The 6,170-nt window shown below is 41.4% G+C and overlaps 1 protein-coding gene across 1 annotated transcript in view; it reads right to left on the reverse strand.

Moving 5' to 3' along the window:
• Window positions 1-4,780, reverse strand: part of ADIPOR2 (adiponectin receptor 2) — a 38,180-nt gene extending 33,400 nt beyond the window's left edge. Inside the window, exon 1 of the mRNA XM_063134899.1 lies at window positions 4,624-4,780. The gene's annotated coding sequence lies outside the window, so the exon portion shown is untranslated. The remainder of the gene's footprint in view (window positions 1-4,623) is intronic.
• Window positions 4,781-6,170: the final 1,390 nt, after the last annotated feature.

Consider the following 6,170-nt stretch of genomic DNA (forward strand, 5'->3'; position numbering starts at 1 on the left):
TGTTACTTGACCCTAAGCCTTTGGGATGGCCAAGCCAAAATAAGTTTCAAATTCAAATAAAACAAGAACTTTGAGGTCTTTAATTTCAACTTTATCTAAGAAAAATAAAGAGATGGACATTAGGCAGACTGGCCACCTTCAGAAACGAAAGACATCTCACAGTGGAAAGAAGGAACTAAAATCTAGACTGAACAGCTCAGAAAGCCATAAACTTTTAACATGGCTAAGTAGTGGTTACTTAGTGGGACATAACAGTGGGCCAATACGGCCTTTTTAAAAAATGGGTGAGAATTTTCTCCCAAAGCTACAAGATTGCCCGTACATTTTTATAGAAAGCATTTGCAAATGGAAATGCCTATTTAAAAATGAACGCAACACAAGTGTACAATGGAAAGCAAACTTTTTAGAAGTAGACTCAACAAATGTTCCTTCTAAACTTTGCCCCAATTAGACTTCAGTACTACTGGTAAGCTGTTCTATATACATGCCACAGCAGTCTCTTTTCCTGGCTGCACATACTCAAGTACTTGCCAAACAAGGCCACTAAGGAAACAAAGGGTTCACGAATTAACACTTTATATAGCCCTATGACTGTGAAACAAAACCACAGGAATCCTTAGCAATCTTACTTCCCCCCCCCCCCTTCAAGTCAACAGAATGTAGGTCATTTGACTCAACAATTTTGTCATTAAAACCATAATGCTAATCAAAAGATGCATAATGAAATCCTTCATCTCTTTCAGTTTTAAGACTGACTCACCCTATCAGCAGTGGAGAAAGCAGGATTCTCTGACAACAAAATCACACAGGCTTGAAACCACTTTTAACACATTTAGGGTTTTGCAATTTAAATATGTAAAGATACCATTATGACAAATAGCTTCTCATACTTTTCGAACTTCTTCCAAACTTACTCTACCACCTTCTTTTACAATTATGGCCAGCACATCCCAGAAGTCATGGCCAACAGCAACTAGCTTTTACTCAACAGGAGTAAACCTACAAAAACAAATCCATTGCACTTCTGTATTAGATGTCTAATACAGAAACACTAAAATTATAATATGGGCTGAAAAATTCTAGTTACCTGGTCACCAACTTGGCATGGTAGTCAGGAGAGAAAGAAGAAAATGATCAGTGCTATTAAACTACTGTGAGAAGAGGGGAAAGACGTGGATCATTCATACTTCCTGCCATTACTTTGTGTAACATCCAATACCACCCTTTATAATAATAATAATATTTATTTTAATTTAATTTAATAATAATTTATGCAACTTCCTTATGTTTATTTCTTGGTAATAGAGCCACATATGATTGGATGCCAGCTTTGGGAGAATCTCACATAAACAGGAAGAAGTTATATTGAAATAAGTAGAAATTACATTTCAGTAAGTGTGTTAGTATACAAACTGCATACTTATATCAATCTTTAGGTATTAGAGTGTTGTATTGATACAGTTAAATGTCAAAACTGAAGCACAAGGCTTAGATTCCATTAGCCCAGTTTTTACCAGAGATCTTCAAAACATGTGAGACATTCTGAACCAACCCATATTTTGGGCATCTCTTGTGCACCTAAGACCCAATCCACACAAATATCAGCGACAGATACTGGAAATTCAAGTTGCACCAAATGTATGCAGTGGAAAAAGCCACCAGACCTATGCTGCAATCCACTGCATAGACATAGTTGAAGAAATTATTTCACAAGAGTTGTAATAACTTTTGTTTTGTCAAGTATTTAAGAGACCACTCTTTCAAGTATGATTGTATAGAGGTTTTAAGTATAGTTTTATTTTGTTTGGGGGAATTGGGTATACACAGCTTTTGGCTTTAGAAGAACAGTATAAAATATTTTAATAAAATATATAACTATATTAATTTTGTTTGTTCAGATTAATTCAGATGAAACATTCACTCTTATCTTGGGATTGGTTACAGGCACCACCAAGACGCATACATTTAAAGGGAAGAACCTACTGTAGAGAAACACACACATCTGTCTCCAGCATTAATTATTGACACAACTCAGAACATATGCCATTCCTTATGAGATCTGGAGCAGAAGGAAAGAGAAAGAAAATGCAACCAGAGCGCACCTTGGCAGGAGTTTATACCTCCCCAGTAACTGTCTGTTCTGTCCTAACAATACTTTACACCAGTGTTCCCCAACCTGGTACCCTTCAGATGTGTTGAAATAGAACTTCGAACATGCTATGAGTTGTATTCCAACACATCTGGAGGGCTGCTTTTTGCCTACTTCTTACTAAGTTTGTAAACCTGTGCCTGGTCTGAGCCAGTGTGGTATAGTGGTTAAAGTGTTGGACTAGGACTGGGGTGATGCGGGTTCTACTCTCCACTCTTCTATGAATCTCACTGGGTGACTCTGGGAGAGTCACTGACTCTCAGGCTAACCTACCTCACAGGGTTATTGTGAGCATAAAATAGAGAGAAGAAGGATCATGTACACTGCCTTAATCGCTTCAGAGGAAAAGCAGGATATAAATGCAACAAAGAAAGAAAGACTTCACATTGCAGGTGCAAACTCTCATGTTTGAATACTCCTGCAAACAAAAAATCCTAATGCATAAAAAGGTAGTATCTCAGAGAGAAGGTTAGACTATAACCTCTCTGTAAATATTTACTTTTGGGGGGGGGAGGGTGTTTTTGATTTTTAAATAGAGGAACATTCAATCAAGATAACCCTCTTCTGCAATGTGACATGGTAGAGCCATGTGGGTCACCTCAATGAGAATTATGCCTTAGAGAGAATTACTTAACTTATACTACAGGCAAATGTTTGGCAAGAGGATATACTGAATTGAACTCCTTGGACGAAAGGCACAGTATAATTAAATACAATTATTACACCTGTGTATTGTCCAAATTAACCCATCAAATCTCATTAAAATCTTATGTTTTAATAAGCCACCTACAGTGCAATCCTATACATGCAAAGTTCCACTGTACAAGTATACAATGGACTGAAGCCTTCATCCCTTAAAAGTGTCCCACTAGCACTGCCTTTCTACTGTTACATCCTAAATTGAGTAATATCATGAAATATGCAATCTTACCTATAATTGGGTGGGATAATTTATTGTTTATGATACACATGCTTACTCATATTAAGTTCAATGGAGTTAAATTTATTCCTCCAAAATGTTTATACACTTAGAATATAATGCCAACTTTACAAAAGGGACACTTAGGCTCACTACACGTGTTAGTTTCTGGGCAAAGTAGTATTTCATATTTAGGAATATATCTGAGCAGTTGAAATTTATAAATCGTGCCCATGTATATAAGTTGTGCTACTGACAGACGTATGAGTAGATACCAGATTGTTGATACTAAGTCATGCCCAAAGCTAGTCAAAGAATCCATAACTGAGCTCAATTTTAAACCAATTCTGAACACTTAATCCACTAAAACAGCTCTCTAGTCACATCAGCATTTTCTCACACAATTTCAATTTATTACCCAAGCCATCCAGTATTGCTGCTGCTTCACTTTATCACTGTTACATGAAGTATACAAAAGTATCTGGGCGATGGACATTCCTTGCAAGACATACCCCGAGAACTGTTTTAACTCAAAAATTGATAACAACCCTATGTTTACACAGAAGTCACAGTGAATTTAATGGGTCTTACTCCCAAGTAAGCACACAAACAGATTGCAGCCACAAGCTAATAACTATGAAGTACTTCACAAATATAACTAGCGCTTTTTGCCAACTGCTGTCACCCTTTGGCAAAGGAGATGATTCACAATTAAGGCTTTCTTGATGAGTGGGGAAAATAACACCTGCAGGATTTCATGTATACATTATTCCATCTCATTTGTGAGTATGTTTACTCAGATGTAAGCCACACTGCCCAATGGAGATTACTCCTGAGAAAATGTGTTTTGGATTGTAGCCTTGGTTACTTTAGAGGTGGAGGGAGGAAGAATTATTTGCTTTAAAGTTTGTTTTGTTTTAACTTCCATTGGGATAGACTAGAGCCCACAAAAATGTATGCCGTAACAATGTATTCTCTTTATATTGTATCGTATATATGTATTTTAGTGTAAATCGCTTAGAAACTGCAATATATTAAGTTATATATGCATTATATATACTAAGTAAACATGTCAAGTCTTTCAAACGTGCCATAAAGACATGGTTGTTCCTGCTTTATGTTTTTAAAGCACAAAAACACTCATTCAAAGGAGGGCATTACCTACTTCTTTTGTTTATTATATCAAGGTAATTCAATACACTCGAAGAGTTAAGGTGATACAGGTGTATTAGTTACTGAAAGTGACGGTTAGAACATTTTTTAAAAAAAATACTCTTGGGGTGCGCGTGTTTTAAAGGCACTTATCACTACCCCTGGAGAAGATAAGTGACTTGCCCAAGGTCAGCAGCAAGAGCCCAAGAGGAGGAGATCGAGGTCAAGGCACCGAGAAGCGCGTACGCGAACACCCTCGTGGCCTAGAGAGACTCTGAGGCAAGCGGACCTCCGTCAGGCACAGAGGCCTAGGTCACGTCAGGGCAGCCGGCCAAGGGCCCACCACCCGCTCCTCAGGGGGCCAAATGCCAACCCCAGCCCGGAGCTCCCCGCTGCTCCTTACCAGAGACTTCCTCACTCCGGCGTCCAGCTGTGTCCGACGCTGAGGGGGGTCGGAGGGAGGGAGGGAGTCCCCACGGTGCCGCCGGCGCCTCCGGGAATCCCGCCCCCTCCACCTTCTTTCCGCCGTGGTGGCCGCCTTCACTCCTCCTCCTCCAGTTCCCTCTTCGCCTCCCCTTTGCCCTAGAGCGTCATCATCGCAAGAGGCTCCACAAGCCAATGGGGGACCGTCCCGGTCGGAGGAGGCGCACGCGTCAGCCACGCCGGGGAGACGCACTCGGAGGAAGGAGGGGTATACTCGGCCAAAGGCACCCTGGGAAATGTAGTTTGGGGGGCTGAGAGGGCGTGCTCTAGTTATGAGGGCGCCACCTCGTTGGTGGAAAAGTAGGACGCGCCGCTTGCCCCTCGTTACCAGGCGTTAGTTGTTGTGTGGAGATACTTACGCAAAATGCGTAAAGATGAACGCTGCAGACGGACGGAAGACGGTTATAGAACTGTTCCACGAATGGCGGTTTTAAACTGACGGTTGCGCGGTTTAGAGATTTCAAAATATGAGCAATAAATGGCACGGAAATCTCTCGTGGCCCACATTTGATTTAAGGTTGCTGCCCTACGCAGTTACCTTAGAGTAAGTCCCATGAAATTCAATGGGACTCACTTCTGAGAAGACAGGCATAAATAAGGCTGTGATGCAACGTTATAATCCAATGCACGCTTAAAGCTCCATCCGACGAGTTTGCTCAGGTCCTTCGTCTGCCTCCCGCGCGCCTTCCGCCCCTTCTGGCCTGGCGACAAACAATCCCTCATTAAGTCCGATGGTTTTTTTTAAACTCGGAATTGCTGCACTCTCCTGCTGCGTACAGGAGAAGCAGCGCCATTAGAACACCAGACTCAATATTTATTTATTTATTTATTTATGGATTTTTATGCCGCCATTCAGCCAAAAAAGGCTCTCACGGCTGCTTACAAAAGTATTTCTTGACAGTCCCTGCCCACAGGCTTACAATCTAAAAGACATGACACAAAAGGAAAGGGGATTGGGAGGGAGGAGGAGGAGGGGGAGGGGGAAAAGGAAAGCAAATTCAGGCACTACAATCTTAGTTGCAAAGTTCAGCAGTTACAGTTGACAGCAGGAGGGAGGGGGCTCTCAGCTAGAGCTGGACCCAGGCACGGTGGAGAGGTGCCTGGCTGCTGCTTCCTCCCTCAATGGGTCTCCTGCTCCTTCTGTACTTCCACTTTTGAAAAGAGGAAGGAAAACACCAGCTGAGAAAAGAAAGTAGGAACGTGTTAACCCCCCTGTGATGGAGCTTTTCTGCTGTTACTCTCTGCCATTTCCCTGGAAAAAAGATCTGTTACTTCCTACTCAGAACTTGCTTCGGAGTAGACATGGGTGGGATTGTGCTTAGAAGAAGAAGAAGACCTAGAAGTCTCACTAGACTGAATGGAATTGACTCGATAGACTGGGACTTACTTTTGAAAAAACCTTCTTTACAATTGTGCTGTCAGGAAATGGCTAGATGCGGCGATATCCGGGGATCACCATGGGATCGT

Source organism: Elgaria multicarinata, chromosome 9, assembly GCF_023053635.1.
Source record: "Elgaria multicarinata webbii isolate HBS135686 ecotype San Diego chromosome 9, rElgMul1.1.pri, whole genome shotgun sequence".
NCBI lineage: Eukaryota > Metazoa > Chordata > Lepidosauria > Squamata > Anguidae > Elgaria > Elgaria multicarinata.